The sequence below is a fragment of the Elephas maximus genome, chromosome 20, assembly GCF_024166365.1.
Source record: "Elephas maximus indicus isolate mEleMax1 chromosome 20, mEleMax1 primary haplotype, whole genome shotgun sequence".
In the NCBI taxonomy this organism is placed as follows: Eukaryota; Metazoa; Chordata; class Mammalia; order Proboscidea; family Elephantidae; genus Elephas; species Elephas maximus.
This window is the reverse complement of record NC_064838.1, coordinates 73741469-73762704: the sequence shown is the minus strand read 5'-3', so window position 1 is coordinate 73762704 and position 21236 is coordinate 73741469.

The following is a 21236-nucleotide window of genomic DNA, read 5'->3' as shown; positions in this document are numbered from 1 at the left end:
CATGGAATCCGCCTCTCTCCACGAATGCCTTCTCCTGCTAGGAAACACACGATGTCACTCAGCCAAAGGAGAGCACAGGCAAAGTCAACTGAAGGCCCCGTTTTCAAGATTTTGCCCTCTGCTGGGCCACAGCCTCCGCTGGCACAGTGCATGTGTGACACTTCTCCGAAGACAAGGCCGAAATCTGGGCATCCAGGGCCCAAGCAGTCCAGAGTCTGCGCATGGCGGCATATGGATCACCTCTTTGCCACGAACAGGAGAGAGGCCTGGGCCCTACAGTGGCTCCGCTAGAGCTCCACGACCTCAGCTATTTTCCCTGACCTTTCCCCCGTGCCCTCGTGTGTGTGTGTCATCCCTAGTTACGCTTCTTCTCCGACCACTCTGAATCCGCCACCTGCGGATACGTGAGCATGAAAATGAACACCTGTCACTGCCTGCAGTGTCACAGGTCACTAGGTGTCTAGGCTCAGGCTGACCTTGGCTGTCTTCTGCCCAGGCAAGGAGCCTAATCCTTCAAAGGCAACGAGGACATGTGGTCATTGGCCGACATTCTTTCTTTCATCCACACAGCGGTCTAGATGAGGGGAAAGAGGCCAGGTAGGCCAGGTGAAGGCTGAGTGCAGGGCCTAAGGCTTCTTTCCCAATCACCATGGAGACAGCCACCGGAAGGCTGGCCGGAACTTCTGACGGGGACGGGTCACAGACACTGAGCCAATAGGAGAGGTCCAGCCTAAGCGGCCAGTTCCGCAGAGCCCTCCATTTCACCCATGGACACACGACGGCCCCTTCTCTTTTGGGCCACAAAACCGAGGGCACCCAGGGAATCACTTCACAGTAGGCAGCCCCTGATGTGGACACGTTCGACACACTGGGCCAGCAGGCAGGTACCACTTTTCCACTTACGCTAGGATATCAGTAGGCAAGGCGCCCTTCCTCAGCATCTATGGCCCCTCTGTGTATGTGTTCCTTCGGAGAACTCTCTTCGTTCTACCCTTGAGACACATCACAAGTATGAGAGGCCTGAGAGAGAGCCTAGCGATGAAACGGGGGAGGCTTCTGGCTGTCCTGCTTCCCCGTGGGTAGACAATAGCAGGTAGTCTCTCTGCAAGGTCTTAGCTTCTGTTGATTGACATGGGCGATACAGTAGGGGCGGACCCCGGCCAGGTGGAGCTTGTGGGCAGATGCAACCTCTCCGGCGACGAATAATTCCGCTGCAGCTTTGTATGGTGAAAACCTCCCCCCGCCACGTGGGATGGGTAGAGAACACTGACCCACACCCGCCAGGGGCCTTTCCTGGGACTAAAGATCCCAACATGGTCTCAACGTCGTCACCCTCTCAGCACACACCTTTCCTGCACACGTAATCCTGCCTTTCTCCGTCAGGGCCCTATCCTACCAGGAGAAAAAGCAAGCCGCTCAAAACGGCCGATGCCAGGGAAATCGAGGAAACACTGCCATTTTCCCAATTTTGGCTGTCTACATGTCCCCGCCTCCGCTGCAAGGCTGCGCATGTGGCCGGGCTCCGAAGGCAAGGCCGAAATCCTGGCAGCCTGGGCCCCAGCCGTCCAGTGGTTTATGGACGTGGGGACACGCATGACCTCTTCGCCACATACAGGAGGGATCCTTGGGCCCTTCACTGGCTCGCCATTCAGCTCCACGACGTCCACTACCGGCCCTGGCCTTTGCTTTGGCTGGTGCCCCACTGAACGTGTGCTCCGGAGCGATGTTTCTCCACCCATCACTATCATTCTGCCACCAGGCGATATGTGAGTGTGGGAGTCACCATTTGTCACCGGCAGCAGTGTCACAAGGCAGTAGACTTCCAGGTACCCGCTGACCTAGTCTGCCTTCTCCCCAGGCAAGGTCCCGAATTCTTTATCCCAGGTGCTGACACCAGGGCACTGGCGGACATTCATTTGGAGCAACACAGAGGTCTGAGTGAGGGTCAGCGGGCCAGGGAGCTGAAGTGAAGGCCAGGTGGGCGGGGCTAAGGCTTCTTTGCCATCACCATAGAGACAGTCCCCCCACCGGAAGAGTGGGCGGAGCTTGCGATGGGCCTGCTGACAAGACCGAGCCAATGGCAGAGATCCGGCCCGCCAGGCAGATGACACAGGGCCCTCCATTGTGACCTACGACACCTAGTGGCCACGGGATTTGAGCACTCCCTGGGAAAGGCTACGCAGGCACAAGGCAGCCCCTGGTGCGGACTGCTTCAGGGCATTGGCAGAGCAGGCCAGGTACCTCTTTCCCACTTTCCTGAGGATATCAGTACGCAAGGCATCCCCACTCAGCATCTCTTGCCTCTCTCTGTCTCTCTCTGGATGTGTTCCTTCTCTGAAATCTCTTCCTTCTCCCCCTTGTCACTTCACACCTTGGAGTGCCTGACAGAGGGCCTAGAGACGAAAGAGCAAACGGGGAAGTCCTCTGGCTCTACCGGTTGCCCAAGGGCAGAGAAGATCTGCTAGTCTATCTGGAAGGTCTAGAGAGTAGCCACGGATTGGGAAGCTACATCACGGGCGGACATGGCCAGGTGAAGCTTGCTGACATGTAGCAGCCTTTCCGGAGACTACTAATTCCGGGGATAACATTCTATGCAAATACCCGGCTGAGTGGCATGGGGGCAGAAAACATTGACACATACCTGCCAGAGGCCTATCCTGGGTCTGAGGAGTCCACCGTGGTCTCCAGCGACTCATCATCTCAGCACACACTTTGCCTGCACACATGGAATCCGCCTCTCTCCACGAATGCCTTCTCCTGCTAGGAAACACACGATGTCACTCAGCCAAAGGAGAGCACAGGCAAAGTCAACTGAAGGCCCCGTTTTCAAGATTTTGCCCTCTGCTGGGCCACAGCCTCCGCTGGCACAGTGCATGTGTGACACTTCTCCGAAGACAAGGCCGAAATCTGGGCATCCAGGGCCCAAGCAGTCCAGAGTCTGCGCATGGTGGCATATGGATCACCTCTTTGCCACGAACAGGAGAGAGGCCTGGGCCCTACAGTGGCTCCGCTAGAGCTCCACGACCTCAGCTATTTTCCCTGACCTTTCCCCCGTGCCCTCGTGTGTGTGTGTCATCCCTAGTTACGCTTCTTCTCCGACCACTCTGAATCCGCCACCTGCGGATACGTGAGCATGAAAATGAACATCTGTCACTGCCTGCAGTGTCACAGGTCACTAGGTGTCTAGGCTCAGGCTGACCTTGGCTGTCTTCTGCCCAGGCAAGGAGCCTAATCCTTCAAAGGCAACGAGGACATGTGGTCATTGGCCGACATTCTTTCTTTCATCCACACAGCGGTCTAGATGAGGGGAAAGAGGCCAGGTAGGCCAGGTGAAGGCTGAGTGCGGGGCCTAAGGCTTCTTTCCCAATCACCATGGAGACAGCCACCGGAAGGCTGGCCGGAACTTCTGACGGGGACGGGTCACAGACACTGAGCCAATAGGAGAGGTCCAGCCTCAGCGGCCAGTTCCGCAGAGCCCTCCATTTCACCCATGGACACACGACGGCCCCTTCTCTTTTGGGCCACAAAACCGAGGGCACCCAGGGAATCACTTCACAGTAGGCAGCCCCTGATGTGGACACGTTCGACACACTGGGCCAGCAGGCAGGTACCACTTTTCCACTTACGCTAGGATATCAGTAGGCAAGGCGCCCTTCCTCAGCATCTATGGCCCCTCTGTGTATGTGTTCCTTCGGAGAACTCTCTTCGTTCTACCCTTGAGACACATCACAAGTATGAGGGGCCTGAGAGAGAGCCTAGCGATGAAACGGGGGAGGCTTCTGGCTGTCCTGCTTCCCCGTGGGTAGACAATAGCAGGTAGTCTCTCTGGAAGGTCTTAGCTTCTGTTGATTGACATGGGCGATACAGTAGGGGCGGACCCCGGCCAGGTGGAGCTTGTGGGCAGATGCAACCTCTCCGGCGACGAATAATTCCGCTGCAGCTTTGTATGGTGAAAACCTCCCCCCGCCACGTGGGATGGGTAGAGAACACTGACCCACACCCGCCAGGGGCCTTTCCTGGGACTAAAGATCCCAACATGGTCTCAACGTCGTCACCCTCTCAGCACACACCTTTCCTGCACACGTAATCCTGCCTTTCTCCGTCAGGGCCCTATCCTACCAGGAGAAAAAGCAAGCCGCTCAAAACGGCCGATGCCAGGGAAATCGAGGAAACACTGCCATTTTCCCAATTTTGGCTGTCTACATGTCCCCGCCTCCGCTGCAAGGCTGCGCATGTGGCCGGGCTCCGAAGGCAAGGCCGAAATCCTGGCAGCCTGGGCCCCAGCCGTCCAGTGGTTTATGGACGTGGGGACACGCATGACCTGTTCGCCACATACAGGAGGGATCCTTGGGCCCTTCACTGGCTCGCCATTCAGCTCCACCACGTCCACTACCGGCCCTGGCCTTTGCTTTGGCTGGTGCCCCACTGAACGTGTGCTCCGGAGCGATGTTTCTCCACCCATCACTATCATTCTGCCACCAGGCGACATGTGAGTGTGGGAGTCACCATTTGTCACTGGCAGCAGTGTCACAAGGCAGTAGACTTCCAGGTACCCGCTGACCTAGGCTGCCTTCTGCCCCAGGCAAGGTCCCGAATTCTTTATCCCAGGTGCTGACACCAGGGCACTGGCGGACATTCATTTGGAGCAACACAGAGGTCTGAGTGAGGGTCAGCGGGCCAGGGAGCTGAAGTGAAGGCCAGGTGGGCGGGGCTAAGGCTTCTTTGCCATCACCATAGAGACAGTCCCCCCACCGGAAGAGTGGGCGGAGCTTGCGATGGGCCTGCTGACAAGACCGAGCCAATGGCAGAGATCCGGCCCGCCAGGCAGATGACACAGGGCCCTCCATCGTGACCTACGACACCTAGTGGCCACGGGATTTCAGCACACCCTGGGAAAGGCTACGCAGGCACAAGGCAGCCCCTGGTGCGGACTGCTTCAGGGCATTGGCAGAGCAGGCCAGGTACCTCTTTCCCACTTTCCTGAGGATATCAGTACGCAAGGCATCCCCACTCAGCATCTCTTGCCTCTCTCTGTCTCTCTCTGGATGTGTTCCTTCTCTGAAATCTCTTCCTTCTCCCCCTTGTCACTTCACACCTTGGAGTGCCTGACAGAGGGCCTAGAGACGAAACAGCAAACGGGGAAGGCCTCTGGCTCTACCGGTTGCCCAAGGGCAGAGAAGATCTGCTAGTCTATCTGGAAGGTCTAGAGAGTAGCCAGGGATTGCGGAGCTACATCACGGGCGGACCTGGCCGGGTGAAGCTTGCTGACATGTAGCAGCCTCTCCGGAGACTACTAATTCCGGGGATAACATTCTATGCAGATACCCGGCTGAGTGCCATGGGCAGAAAACATTGACACATACCTGCCAGAGGCCTATCCCGGGTCTGAGGAGTCCACCCTGGTCTCCAGCGACTCATTGGTCTCAGCACACACATTGCCTGCACACATGGAATCCGCCTCTCTCCACGAATGCCTTCTCCTGCTAGGAAACACACGATGTCACTCAGCCAAAGGAGAGCACAGGCAAAGTCAACTGAAGGCCCCGTTTTCAAGATTTTGCCCTCTGCTGGGCCACAGCCTCCGCTGGCACAGTGCATGTGTGACACTTCTCCGAAGACAAGGCCGAAATCTGGGCATCCAGGGCCCAAGCAGTCCAGAGTCTGCGCATGGCGGCATATGGATCACCTCTTTGCCACGAACAGGAGAGAGGCCTGGGCCCTACAGTGGCTCCGCTAGAGCTCCATGACCTCAGCTATTTTCCCTGACCTTTCCCCCGTGCCCTCGTGTGTGTGTGTCATCCCTAGTTACGCTTCTTCTCCGACCACTCTGAATCCGCCACCTGCGGATACGTGAGCATGAAAATGAACACCTGTCACTGCCTGCAGTGTCACAGGTCACTAGGTGTCTAGGCTCAGGCTGACCTTGGCTGTCTTCTGCCCAGGCAAGGAGCCTAATCCTTCAAAGGCAACGAGGACATGTGGTCATTGGCCGACATTCTTTCTTTCATCCACACAGCGGTCTAGATGAGGGGAAAGAGGCCAGGTAGGCCAGGTGAAGGCTGAGTGCGGGGCCTAGGGCTTCTTTCCCAATCACCATGGAGACAGCCACCGGAAGGCTGGCCGGAACTTCTGACGGGGACGGGTCACAGACACTGAGCCAATAGGAGAGGTCCAGCCTCAGCGGCCAGTTCCGCAGAGCCCTCCATTTCACCCATGGACACACGACGGCCCCTTCTCTTTTGGGCCACAAAACCGAGGGCACCCAGGGAATCACTTCACAGTAGGCAGCCCCTGATGTGGACACGTTCGACACGCTGGGCCAGCAGGCAGGTACCACTTTTCCACTTACGCTAGGATATCAGTAGGCAAGGCGCCCTTCCTCAGCATCTATGACCCCTCTGTGTATGTGTTCCTTCGGAGAACTCTCTTCGTTCTACCCTTGAGACACATCACAAGTACGAGGGGCCTGAGAGAGAGCCTAGCGATGAAACGGGGGAGGCTTCTGGCTGTCCTGCTTCCCCGTGGGTAGACAATAGCAGGTAGTCTCTCTGCAAGGTCTTAGCTTCTGTTGATTGACATGGGCGATACAGTAGGGGCGGACCCCGGCCAGGTGGAGCTTGTGGGCAGATGCAACCTCTCCGGCGACGAATAATTCCGCTGCAGCTTTGTATGGTGAAAACCTCCCCCCGCCACGTGGGATGGGTAGAGAACACTGACCCACACCCGCCAGGGGCCTTTCCTGGGACTAAAGATCCCAACATGGTCTCAACGTCGTCACCCTCTCAGCACACACCTTTCCTGCACACGTAATCCTGCCTTTCTCCGTCAGGGCCCTATCCTACCAGGAGAAAAAGCAAGCCGCTCAAAACGGCCGATGCCAGGGAAATCGAGGAAACACTGCCATTTTCCCAATTTTGGCTGTCTACATGTCCCCGCCTCCGCTGCAAGGCTGCGCATGTGGCCGGGCTCCGAAGGCAAGGCCGAAATCCTGGCAGCCTGGGCCCCAGCCGTCCAGTGGTTTATGGACGTGGGGACACGCATGACCTCTTCGCCACATACAGGAGGGATCCTTGGGCCCTTCACTGGCTCGCCATTCAGCTCCACGACGTCCACTACCGGCCCTGGCCTTTGCTTTGGCTGGTGCCCCACTGAACGTGTGCTCCGGAGCGATGTTTCTCCACCCATCACTATCATTCTGCCACCAGGCGATATGTGAGTGTGGGAGTCACCATTTGTCACCGGCAGCAGTGTCACAAGGCAGTAGACTTCCAGGTACCCGCTGACCTAGTCTGCCTTCTCCCCAGGCAAGGTCCCGAATTCTTTATCCCAGGTGCTGACACCAGGGCACTGGCGGACATTCATTTGGAGCAACACAGAGGTCTGAGTGAGGGTCAGCGGGCCAGGGAGCTGAAGTGAAGGCCAGGTGGGCGGGGCTAAGGCTTCTTTGCCATCACCATAGAGACAGTCCCCCCACCGGAAGAGTGGGCGGAGCTTGCGATGGGCCTGCTGACAAGACCGAGCCAATGGCAGAGATCCGGCCCGCCAGGCAGATGACACAGGGCCCTCCATTGTGACCTACGACACCTAGTGGCCACGGGATTTGAGCACTCCCTGGGAAAGGCTACGCAGGCACAAGGCAGCCCCTGGTGCGGACTGCTTCAGGGCATTGGCAGAGCAGGCCAGGTACCTCTTTCCCACTTTCCTGAGGATATCAGTACGCAAGGCATCCCCACTCAGCATCTCTTGCCTCTCTCTGTCTCTCTCTGGATGTGTTCCTTCTCTGAAATCTCTTCCTTCTCCCCCTTGTCACTTCACACCTTGGAGTGCCTGACAGAGGGCCTAGAGACGAAAGAGCAAACGGGGAAGTCCTCTGGCTCTACCGGTTGCCCAAGGGCAGAGAAGATCTGCTAGTCTATCTGGAAGGTCTAGAGAGTAGCCACGGATTGGGAAGCTACATCACGGGCGGACATGGCCAGGTGAAGCTTGCTGACATGTAGCAGCCTTTCCGGAGACTACTAATTCCGGGGATAACATTCTATGCAAATACCCGGCTGAGTGGCATGGGGGCAGAAAACATTGACACATACCTGCCAGAGGCCTATCCTGGGTCTGAGGAGTCCACCGTGGTCTCCAGCGACTCATCATCTCAGCACACACTTTGCCTGCACACATGGAATCCGCCTCTCTCCACGAATGCCTTCTCCTGCTAGGAAACACACGATGTCACTCAGCCAAAGGAGAGCACAGGCAAAGTCAACTGAAGGCCCCGTTTTCAAGATTTTGCCCTCTGCTGGGCCACAGCCTCCGCTGGCACAGTGCATGTGTGACACTTCTCCGAAGACAAGGCCGAAATCTGGGCATCCAGGGCCCAAGCAGTCCAGAGTCTGCGCATGGTGGCATATGGATCACCTCTTTGCCACGAACAGGAGAGAGGCCTGGGCCCTACAGTGGCTCCGCTAGAGCTCCACGACCTCAGCTATTTTCCCTGACCTTTCCCCCGTGCCCTCGTGTGTGTGTGTCATCCCTAGTTACGCTTCTTCTCCGACCACTCTGAATCCGCCACCTGCGGATACGTGAGCATGAAAATGAACATCTGTCACTGCCTGCAGTGTCACAGGTCACTAGGTGTCTAGGCTCAGGCTGACCTTGGCTGTCTTCTGCCCAGGCAAGGAGCCTAATCCTTCAAAGGCAACGAGGACATGTGGTCATTGGCCGACATTCTTTCTTTCATCCACACAGCGGTCTAGATGAGGGGAAAGAGGCCAGGTAGGCCAGGTGAAGGCTGAGTGCGGGGCCTAAGGCTTCTTTCCCAATCACCATGGAGACAGCCACCGGAAGGCTGGCCGGAACTTCTGACGGGGACGGGTCACAGACACTGAGCCAATAGGAGAGGTCCAGCCTCAGCGGCCAGTTCCGCAGAGCCCTCCATTTCACCCATGGACACACGACGGCCCCTTCTCTTTTGGGCCACAAAACCGAGGGCACCCAGGGAATCACTTCACAGTAGGCAGCCCCTGATGTGGACACGTTCGACACACTGGGCCAGCAGGCAGGTACCACTTTTCCACTTACGCTAGGATATCAGTAGGCAAGGCGCCCTTCCTCAGCATCTATGGCCCCTCTGTGTATGTGTTCCTTCGGAGAACTCTCTTCGTTCTACCCTTGAGACACATCACAAGTATGAGGGGCCTGAGAGAGAGCCTAGCGATGAAACGGGGGAGGCTTCTGGCTGTCCTGCTTCCCCGTGGGTAGACAATAGCAGGTAGTCTCTCTGGAAGGTCTTAGCTTCTGTTGATTGACATGGGCGATACAGTAGGGGCGGACCCCGGCCAGGTGGAGCTTGTGGGCAGATGCAACCTCTCCGGCGACGAATAATTCCGCTGCAGCTTTGTATGGTGAAAACCTCCCCCCGCCACGTGGGATGGGTAGAGAACACTGACCCACACCCGCCAGGGGCCTTTCCTGGGACTAAAGATCCCAACATGGTCTCAACGTCGTCACCCTCTCAGCACACACCTTTCCTGCACACGTAATCCTGCCTTTCTCCGTCAGGGCCCTATCCTACCAGGAGAAAAAGCAAGCCGCTCAAAACGGCCGATGCCAGGGAAATCGAGGAAACACTGCCATTTTCCCAATTTTGGCTGTCTACATGTCCCCGCCTCCGCTGCAAGGCTGCGCATGTGGCCGGGCTCCGAAGGCAAGGCCGAAATCCTGGCAGCCTGGGCCCCAGCCGTCCAGTGGTTTATGGACGTGGGGACACGCATGACCTGTTCGCCACATACAGGAGGGATCCTTGGGCCCTTCACTGGCTCGCCATTCAGCTCCACCACGTCCACTACCGGCCCTGGCCTTTGCTTTGGCTGGTGCCCCACTGAACGTGTGCTCCGGAGCGATGTTTCTCCACCCATCACTATCATTCTGCCACCAGGCGACATGTGAGTGTGGGAGTCACCATTTGTCACTGGCAGCAGTGTCACAAGGCAGTAGACTTCCAGGTACCCGCTGACCTAGGCTGCCTTCTGCCCCAGGCAAGGTCCCGAATTCTTTATCCCAGGTGCTGACACCAGGGCACTGGCGGACATTCATTTGGAGCAACACAGAGGTCTGAGTGAGGGTCAGCGGGCCAGGGAGCTGAAGTGAAGGCCAGGTGGGCGGGGCTAAGGCTTCTTTGCCATCACCATAGAGACAGTCCCCCCACCGGAAGAGTGGGCGGAGCTTGCGATGGGCCTGCTGACAAGACCGAGCCAATGGCAGAGATCCGGCCCGCCAGGCAGATGACACAGGGCCCTCCATCGTGACCTACGACACCTAGTGGCCACGGGATTTCAGCACACCCTGGGAAAGGCTACGCAGGCACAAGGCAGCCCCTGGTGCGGACTGCTTCAGGGCATTGGCAGAGCAGGCCAGGTACCTCTTTCCCACTTTCCTGAGGATATCAGTACGCAAGGCATCCCCACTCAGCATCTCTTGCCTCTCTCTGTCTCTCTCTGGATGTGTTCCTTCTCTGAAATCTCTTCCTTCTCCCCCTTGTCACTTCACACCTTGGAGTGCCTGACAGAGGGCCTAGAGACGAAACAGCAAACGGGGAAGGCCTCTGGCTCTACCGGTTGCCCAAGGGCAGAGAAGATCTGCTAGTCTATCTGGAAGGTCTAGAGAGTAGCCAGGGATTGCGGAGCTACATCACGGGCGGACCTGGCCGGGTGAAGCTTGCTGACATGTAGCAGCCTCTCCGGAGACTACTAATTCCGGGGATAACATTCTATGCAGATACCCGGCTGAGTGCCATGGGCAGAAAACATTGACACATACCTGCCAGAGGCCTATCCCGGGTCTGAGGAGTCCACCCTGGTCTCCAGCGACTCATTGGTCTCAGCACACACATTGCCTGCACACATGGAATCCGCCTCTCTCCACGAATGCCTTCTCCTGCTAGGAAACACACGATGTCACTCAGCCAAAGGAGAGCACAGGCAAAGTCAACTGAAGGCCCCGTTTTCAAGATTTTGCCCTCTGCTGGGCCACAGCCTCCGCTGGCACAGTGCATGTGTGACACTTCTCCGAAGACAAGGCCGAAATCTGGGCATCCAGGGCCCAAGCAGTCCAGAGTCTGCGCATGGCGGCATATGGATCACCTCTTTGCCACGAACAGGAGAGAGGCCTGGGCCCTACAGTGGCTCCGCTAGAGCTCCATGACCTCAGCTATTTTCCCTGACCTTTCCCCCGTGCCCTCGTGTGTGTGTGTCATCCCTAGTTACGCTTCTTCTCCGACCACTCTGAATCCGCCACCTGCGGATACGTGAGCATGAAAATGAACACCTGTCACTGCCTGCAGTGTCACAGGTCACTAGGTGTCTAGGCTCAGGCTGACCTTGGCTGTCTTCTGCCCAGGCAAGGAGCCTAATCCTTCAAAGGCAACGAGGACATGTGGTCATTGGCCGACATTCTTTCTTTCATCCACACAGCGGTCTAGATGAGGGGAAAGAGGCCAGGTAGGCCAGGTGAAGGCTGAGTGCGGGGCCTAGGGCTTCTTTCCCAATCACCATGGAGACAGCCACCGGAAGGCTGGCCGGAACTTCTGACGGGGACGGGTCACAGACACTGAGCCAATAGGAGAGGTCCAGCCTCAGCGGCCAGTTCCGCAGAGCCCTCCATTTCACCCATGGACACACGACGGCCCCTTCTCTTTTGGGCCACAAAACCGAGGGCACCCAGGGAATCACTTCACAGTAGGCAGCCCCTGATGTGGACACGTTCGACACGCTGGGCCAGCAGGCAGGTACCACTTTTCCACTTACGCTAGGATATCAGTAGGCAAGGCGCCCTTCCTCAGCATCTATGACCCCTCTGTGTATGTGTTCCTTCGGAGAACTCTCTTCGTTCTACCCTTGAGACACATCACAAGTACGAGGGGCCTGAGAGAGAGCCTAGCGATGAAACGGGGGAGGCTTCTGGCTGTCCTGCTTCCCCGTGGGTAGACAATAGCAGGTAGTCTCTCTGCAAGGTCTTAGCTTCTGTTGATTGACATGGGCGATACAGTAGGGGCGGACCCCGGCCAGGTGGAGCTTGTGGGGAGATGCAACCTCTCCGGCGACGAATAATTCCGCTGCAGCTTTGTATGGTGAAAACCTCCCCCCGCCACGTGGGATGGGTAGAGAACACTGACCCACACCCGCCAGGGGCCTTTCCTGGGACTAAAGATCCCAACATGGTCTCAATGTCGTCACCCTCTCAGCACACACCTTTCCTGCACACGTAATCCTGCCTTTCTCCGTCAGGGCCCTATCCTACCAGGAGAAAAAGCAAGCCGCTCAAAACGGCCGATGCCAGGGAAATCGAGGAAACACTGCCATTTTCCCAATTTTGGCTGTCTACATGTCCCCGCCTCCGCTGCAAGGCTGCGCATGTGGCCGGGCTCCGAAGGCAAGGCCGAAATCCTGGCAGCCTGGGCCCCAGCCGTCCAGTGGTTTATGGACGTGGGGATACGCATAACCTCTTCGCCACATACAGGAGGGATCCTTGGGCCCTTCACTGGCTCGCCATTCAGCTCCACCACGTCCACTACCGGCCCTGGCCTTTGCTTTGGCTGGTGCCCCACTGAACGTGTGCTCCGGAGCGATGTTTCTCCACCCATCACTATCATTCTGCCACCAGGCGATATGTGAGTGTGGGAGTCACCATTTGTCACCGGCAGCAGTGTCACAAGGCAGTAGACTTCCAGGTACCTGCTGACCTAGTCTGCCTTCTGCCCCAGGCAAGGTCCCGAATTCTTTATCCCAGGTGCTGACACCAGGGCACTGGCGGACATTCATTTGGAGCAACACAGAGGTCTGAGTGAGGGTCAGCGGGCCAGGGAGCTGAAGTGAAGGCCAGGTGGGCGGGGCTAAGGCTTCTTTGCCATCACCATAGAGACAGTCCCCCCACCGGAAGAGTGGGCGGAGCTTGCGATGGGCCTGCTGACAAGACCGAGCCAATGGCAGAGATCCGGCCCGCCAGGCAGATGACACAGGGCCCTCCATTGTGACCTACGACACCTAGTGGCCACGGGATTTGAGCACTCCCTGGGAAAGGCTACGCAGGCACAAGGCAGCCCCTGGTGCGGACTGCTTCAGGGCATTGGCAGAGCAGGCCAGGTACCTCTTTCCCACTTTCCTGAGGATATCAGTACGCAAGGCATCCCCACTCAGCATCTCTTGCCTCTCTCTGTCTCTCTCTGGATGTGTTCCTTCTCTGAAATCTCTTCCTTCTCCCCCTTGTCACTTCACACCTTGGAGTGCCTGACAGAGGGCCTAGAGACGAAACAGCAAACGGGGAAGTCCTCTGGCTCTACCGGTTGCCCAAGGGCAGAGAAGATCTGCTAGTCTATCTGGAAGGTCTAGAGAGTAGCCACGGATTGGGAAGCTACATCACGGGCGGACATGGCCAGGTGAAGCTTGCTGACATGTAGCAGCCTTTCCAGAGACTACTAATTCCGGGGATAACATTCTATGCAAATACCCGGCTGAGTGGCATGGGGGCAGAAAACATTGACACATACCTGCCAGAGGCCTATCCTGGGTCTGAGGAGTCCACCGTGGTCTCCAGCGACTCATCATCTCAGCACACACTTTGCCTGCACACATGGAATCCGCCTCTCTCCACGAATGCCTTCTCCTGCTAGGAAACACACGATGTCACTCAGCCAAAGGAGAGCACAGGCAAAGTCAACTGAAGGCCCCGTTTTCAAGATTTTGCCCTCTGCTGGGCCACAGCCTCCGCTGGCACAGTGCATGTGTGACACTTCTCCGAAGACAAGGCCGAAATCTGGGCATCCAGGGCCCAAGCAGTCCAGAGTCTGCGCATGGCGGCATATGGATCACCTCTTTGCCACGAACAGGAGAGAGGCCTGGGCCCTACAGTGGCTCCGCTAGAGCTCCACGACCTCAGCTATTTTCCCTGACCTTTCCCCCGTGCCCTCGTGTGTGTGTGTCATCCCTAGTTACGCTTCTTCTCCGACCACTCTGAATCCGCCACCTGCGGATACGTGAGCATGAAAATGAACATCTGTCACTGCCTGCAGTGTCACAGGTCACTAGGTGTCTAGGCTCAGGCTGACCTTGGCTGTCTTCTGCCCAGGCAAGGAGCCTAATCCTTCAAAGGCAACGAGGACATGTGGTCATTGGCCGACATTCTTTCTTTCATCCACACAGCGGTCTAGATGAGGGGAAAGAGGCCAGGTAGGCCAGGTGAAGGCTGAGTGCGGGGCCTAAGGCTTCTTTCCCAATCACCATGGAGACAGCCACCGGAAGGCTGGCCGGAACTTCTGACGGGGACGGGTCACAGACACTGAGCCAATAGGAGAGGTCCAGCCTCAGCGGCCAGTTCCGCAGAGCCCTCCATTTCACCCATGGACACACGACGGCCCCTTCTCTTTTGGGCCACAAAACCGAGGGCACCCAGGGAATCACTTCACAGTAGGCAGCCCCTGATGTGGACACGTTCGACACACTGGGCCAGCAGGCAGGTACCACTTTTCCACTTACGCTAGGATATCAGTAGGCAAGGCGCCCTTCCTCAGCATCTATGGCCCCTCTGTGTATGTGTTCCTTCGGAGAACTCTCTTCGTTCTACCCTTGAGACACATCACAAGTATGAGGGGCCTGAGAGAGAGCCTAGCGATGAAACGGGGGAGGCTTCTGGCTGTCCTGCTTCCCCGTGGGTAGACAATAGCAGGTAGTCTCTCTGCAAGGTCTTAGCTTCTGTTGATTGACATGGGCGATACAGTAGGGGCGGACCCCGGCCAGGTGGAGCTTGTGGGCAGATGCAACCTCTCCGGCGACGAATAATTCCGCTGCTGCTTTGTATGGTGAAAACCTCCCCCCGCCACGTGGGATGGGTAGAGAACACTGACCCACACCCGCCAGGGGCCTTTCCTGGGACTAAAGATCCCAACATGGTCTCAACGTCGTCACCCTCTCAGCACACACCTTTCCTGCACACGTAATCCTGCCTTTCTCCGTCAGGGCCCTATCCTACCAGGAGAAAAAGCAAGCCGCTCAAAACGGCCGATGCCAGGGAAATCGAGGAAACACTGCCATTTTCCCAATTTTGGCTGTCTACATGTCCCCGCCTCCGCTGCAAGGCTGCGCATGTGGCCGGGCTCCGAAGGCAAGGCCGAAATCCTGGCAGCCTGGGCCCCAGCAGTCCAGTGGTTTATGGACGTGGGGACACGCATGACCTCTTCGCCACATACAGGAGGGATCCTTGGGCCCTTCACTGGCTCGCCATTCAGCTCCACCACGTCCACTACCGGCCCTGGCCTTTGCTTTGGCTGGTGCCCCACTGAACGTGTGCTCCGGAGCGATGTTTCTCCACCCATCACTATCATTCTGCCACCAGGCGACATGTGAGTGTGGGAGTCACCATTTGTCACCGGCAGCAGTGTCACAAGGCAGTAGACTTCCAGGTACCCGCTGACCTAGGCTGCCTTCTGCCCCAGGCAAGGTCCCGAATTCTTTATCCCAGGTGCTGACACCAGGGCACTGGCGGACATTCATTTGGAGCAACACAGAGGTCTGAGTGAGGGTCAGCGGGCCAGGGAGCTGAAGTGAAGGCCAGGTGGGCGGGGCTAAGGCTTCTTTGCCATCACCATAGAGACAGTCCCCCCACCGGAAGAGTGGGCGGAGCTTGCGATGGGCCTGCTGACAAGACCGAGCCAATGGCAGAGATCCGGCCCGCCAGGCAGATGACACAGGGCCCTCCATCGTGACCTACGACACCTAGTGGCCACGGGATTTCAGCACACCCTGGGAAAGGCTACGCAGGCACAAGGCAGCCCCTGGTGCGGACTGCTTCAGGGCATTGGCAGAGCAGGCCAGGTACCTCTTTCCCACTTTCCTGAGGATATCAGTACGCAAGGCATCCCCACTCAGCATCTCTTGCCTCTCTCTGTCTCTCTCTGGATGTGTTCCTTCTCTGAAATCTCTTCCTTCTCCCCCTTGTCACTTCACACCTTGGAGTGCCTGACAGAGGGCCTAGAGACGAAACAGCAAACGGGGAAGGCCTCTGGCTCTACCGGTTGCCCAAGGGCAGAGAAGATCTGCTAGTCTATCTGGAAGGTCTAGAGAGTAGCCAGGGATTGCGGAGCTACATCACGGGCGGACCTGGCCGGGTGAAGCTTGCTGACATGTAGCAGCCTCTCCGGAGACTACTAATTCCGGGGATAACATTCTATGCAGATACCCGGCTGAGTGCCATGGGCAGAAAACATTGACACATACCTGCCAGAGGCCTATCCCGGGTCTGAGGAGTCCACCCTGGTCTCCAGCGACTCATTGGTCTCAGCACACACATTGCCTGCACACATGGAATCCGCCTCTCTCCACGAATGCCTTCTCCTGCTAGGAAACACACGATGTCACTCAGCCAAAGGAGAGCACAGGCAAAGTCAACTGAAGGCCCCGTTTTCAAGATTTTGCCCTCTGCTGGGCCACAGCCTCCGCTGGCACAGTGCATGTGTGACACTTCTCCGAAGACAAGGCCGAAATCTGGGCATCCAGGGCCCAAGCAGTCCAGAGTCTGCGCATGGCGGCATATGGATCACCTCTTTGCCACGAACAGGAGAGAGGCCTGGGCCCTACAGTGGCTCCGCTAGAGCTCCATGACCTCAGCTATTTTCCCTGACCTTTCCCCCGTGCCCTCGTGTGTGTGTGTCATCCCTAGTTACGCTTCTTCTCCGACCACTCTGAATCCGCCACCTGCGGATACGTGAGCATGAAAATGAACACCTGTCACTGCCTGCAGTGTCACAGGTCACTAGGTGTCTAGGCTCAGGCTGACCTTGGCTGTCTTCTGCCCAGGCAAGGAGCCTAATCCTTCAAAGGCAACGAGGACATGTGGTCATCGGCCGACATTCTTTCTTTCATCCACACAGCGGTCTAGATGAGGGGAAAGAGGCCAGGTAGGCCAGGTGAAGGCTGAGTGCGGGGCCTAGGGCTTCTTTCCCAATCACCATGGAGACAGCCACCGGAAGGCTGGCCGGAACTTCTGACGGGGACGGGTCACAGACACTGAGCCAATAGGAGAGGTCCAGCCTCAGCGGCCAGTTCCGCAGAGCCCTCCATTTCACCCATGGACACACGACGGCCCCTTCTCTTTTGGGCCACAAAACCGAGGGCACCCAGGGAATCACTTCACAGTAGGCAGCCCCTGATGTGGACACGTTCGACACGCTGGGCCAGCAGGCAGGTACCACTTTTCCACTTACGCTAGGATATCAGTAGGCAAGGCGCCCTTCCTCAGCATCTATGACCCCTCTGTGTATGTGTTCCTTCGGAGAACTCTCTTCGTTCTACCCTTGAGACACATCACAAGTACGAGGGGCCTGAGAGAGAGCCTAGCGATGAAACGGGGGAGGCTTCTGGCTGTCCTGCTTCCCCGTGGGTAGACAATAGCAGGTAGTCTCTCTGCAAGGTCTTAGCTTCTGTTGATTGACATGGGCGATACAGTAGGGGCGGACCCCGGCCAGGTGGAGCTTGTGGGGAGATGCAACCTCTCCGGCGACGAATAATTCCGCTGCAGCTTTGTATGGTGAAAACCTCCCCCCGCCACGTGGGATGGGTAGAGAACACTGACCCACACCCGCCAGGGGCCTTTCCTGGGACTAAAGATCCCAACATGGTCTCAATGTCGTCACCCTCTCAGCACACACCTTTCCTGCACACGTAATCCTGCCTTTCTCCGTCAGGGCCCTATCCTACCAGGAGAAAAAGCAAGCCGCTCAAAACGGCCGATGCCAGGGAAATCGAGGAAACACTGCCATTTTCCCAATTTTGGCTGTCTACATGTCCCCGCCTCCGCTGCAAGGCTGCGCATGTGGCCGGGCTCCGAAGGCAAGGCCGAAATCCTGGCAGCCTGGGCCCCAGCCGTCCAGTGGTTTATGGACGTGGGGATACGCATAACCTCTTCGCCACATACAGGAGGGATCCTTGGGCCCTTCACTGGCTCGCCATTCAGCTCCACGACGTCCACTACCGGCCCTGGAATTTGCTTTGGCTGGTGCCCCACTGAACGTGTGCTCCGGAGCGATGTTTCTCCACCCATCACTATCATTCTGCCACCAGGCGATATGTGAGTGTGGGAGTCACCATTTGTCACCGGCAGCAGTGTCACAAGGCAGTAGACTTCCAGGTACCTGCTGACCTAGTCTGCCTTCTGCCCCAGGCAAGGTCCCGAATTCTTTATCCCAGGTGCTGACACCAGGGCACTGGCGGACATTCATTTGGAGCAACACAGAGGTCTGAGTGAGGGTCAGCGGGCCAGGGAGCTGAAGTGAAGGCCAGGTGGGCGGGGCTAAGGCTTCTTTGCCATCACCATAGAGACAGTCCCCCCACCGGAAGAGTGGGCGGAGCTTGCGATGGGCCTGCTGACAAGACCGAGCCAATGGCAGAGATCCGGCCCGCCAGGCAGATGACACAGGGCCCTCCATTGTGACCTACGACACCTAGTGGCCACGGGATTTGAGCACTCCCTGGGAAAGGCTACGCAGGCACAAGGCAGCCCCTGGTGCGGACTGCTTCAGGGCATTGGCAGAGCAGGCCAGGTACCTCTTTCCCACTTTCCTGAGGATATCAGTACGCAAGGCATCCCCACTCAGCATCTCTTGCCTCTCTCTGTCTCTCTCTGGATGTGTTCCTTCTCTGAAATCTCTTCCTTCTCCCCCTTGTCACTTCACACCTTGGAGTGCCTGACAGAGGGCCTAGAGACGAAAGAGCAAACGGGGAAGTCCTCTGGCTCTACCGGTTGCCCAAGGGCAGAGAAGATCTGCTAGTCTATCTGGAAGGTCTAGAGAGTAGCCACGGATTGGGAAGCTACATCACGGGCGGACATGGCCAGGTGAAGCTTGCTGACATGTAGCAGCCTTTCCGGAGACTACTAATTCCGGGGATAACATTCTATGCAAATACCCGGCTGAGTGGCATGGGGGCAGAAAACATTGACACATACCTGCCAGAGGCCTATCCTGGGTCTGAGGAGTCCACCGTGGTCTCCAGCGACTCATCATCTCAGCACACACTTTGCCTGCACACATGGAATCCGCCTCTCTCCACGAATGCCTTCTCCTGCTAGGAAACACACGATGTCACTCAGCCAAAGGAGAGCACAGGCAAAGTCAACTGAAGGCCCCGTTTTCAAGATTTTGCCCTCTGCTGGGCCACAGCCTCCGCTGGCACAGTGCATGTGTGACACTTCTCCGAAGACAAGGCCGAAATCTGGGCATCCAGGGCCCAAGCAGTCCAGAGTCTGCGCATGGCGGCATATGGATCACCTCTTTGCCACGAACAGGAGAGAGGCCTGGGCCCTACAGTGGCTCCGCTAGAGCTCCACGACCTCAGCTATTTTCCCTGACCTTTCCCCCGTGCCCTCGTGTGTGTGTGTCATCCCTAGTTACGCTTCTTCTCCGACCACTCTGAATCCGCCACCTGCGGATACGTGAGCATGAAAATGAACATCTGTCACTGCCTGCAGTGTCACAGGTCACTAGGTGTCTAGGCTCAGGCTGACCTTGGCTGTCTTCTGCCCAGGCAAGGAGCCTAATCCTTCAAAGGCAACGAGGACATGTGGTCATTGGCCGACATTCTTTCTTTCATCCACACAGCGGTCTAGATGAGGGGAAAGAGGCCAGGTAGGCCAGGTGAAGGCTGAGTGCGGGGCCTAAGGCTTCTTTCCCAATCACCATGGAGACAGCCACCGGAAGGCTGGCCGGAACTTCTGACGGGGACGGGTCACAGACACTGAGCCAATAGGAGAGGTCCAGCCTCAGCGGCCAGTTCCGCAGAGCCCTCCATTTCACCCATGGACACACGACGGCCCCTTCTCTTTTGGGCCACAAAACCGAGGGCACCCAGGGAATCACTTCACAGTAGGCAGCCCCTGATGTGGACACGTTCGACACACTGGGCCAGCAGGCAGGTACCACTTTTCCACTTACGCTAGGATATCAGTAGGCAAGGCGCCCTTCCTCAGCATCTATGGCCCCTCTGTGTATGTGTTCCTTCGGAGAACTCTCTTCGTTCTACCCTTGAGACACATCACAAGTATGAGGGGCCTGAGAGAGAGCCTAGCGATGAAACGGGGGAGGCTTCTGGCTGTCCTGCTTCCCCGTGGGTAGACAATAGCAGGTAGTCTCTCTGCAAGGTCTTAGCTTCTGTTGATTGACATGGGCGATACAGTAGGGGCGGACCCCGGCCAGGTGGAGCTTGTGGGCAGATGCAACCTCTCCGGCGACGAATAATTCCGCTGCTGCTTTGTATGGTGAAAACCTCCCCCCGCCACGTGGGATGGGTAGAGAACACTGACCCACACCCGCCAGGGGCCTTTCCTGGGACTAAAGATCCCAACATGGTCTCAACGTCGTCACCCTCTCAGCACACACCTTTCCTGCACACGTAATCCTGCCTTTCTCCGTCAGGGCCCTATCCTACCAGGAGAAAAAGCAAGCCGCTCAAAACGGCCGATGCCAGGGAAATCGAGGAAACACTGCCATTTTCCCAATTTTGGCTGTCTACATGTCCCCGCCTCCGCTGCAAGGCTGCGCATGTGGCCGGGCTCCGAAGGCAAGGCCGAAATCCTGGCAGCCTGGGCCCCAGCAGTCCAGTGGTTTATGGACGTGGGGACACGCATGACCTCTTCGCCACATACAGGAGGGATCCTTGGGCCCTTCACTGGCTCGCCATTCAGCTCCACCACGTCCACTACCGGCCCTGGCCTTTGCTTTGGCTGGTGCCCCACTGAACGTGTGCTCCGGAGCGATGTTTCTCCACCCATCACTATCATTCTGCCACCAGGCGACATGTGAGTGTGGGAGTCACCATTTGTCACCGGCAGCAGTGTCACAAGGCAGTAGACTTCCAGGTACCCGCTGACCTAGGCTGCCTTCTGCCCCAGGCAAGGTCCCGAATTCTTTATCCCAGGTGCTGACACCAGGGCACTGGCGGACATTCATTTGGAGCAACACAGAGGTCTGAGTGAGGGTCAGCGGGCCAGGGAGCTGAAGTGAAGGCCAGGTGGGCGGGGCTAAGGCTTCTTTGCCATCACCATAGAGACAGTCCCCCCACCGGAAGAGTGGGCGGAGCTTGCGATGGGCCTGCTGACAAGACCGAGCCAATGGCAGAGATCCGGCCCGCCAGGCAGATGACACAGGGCCCTCCATCGTGACCTACGACACCTAGTGGCCACGGGATTTCAGCACACCCTGGGAA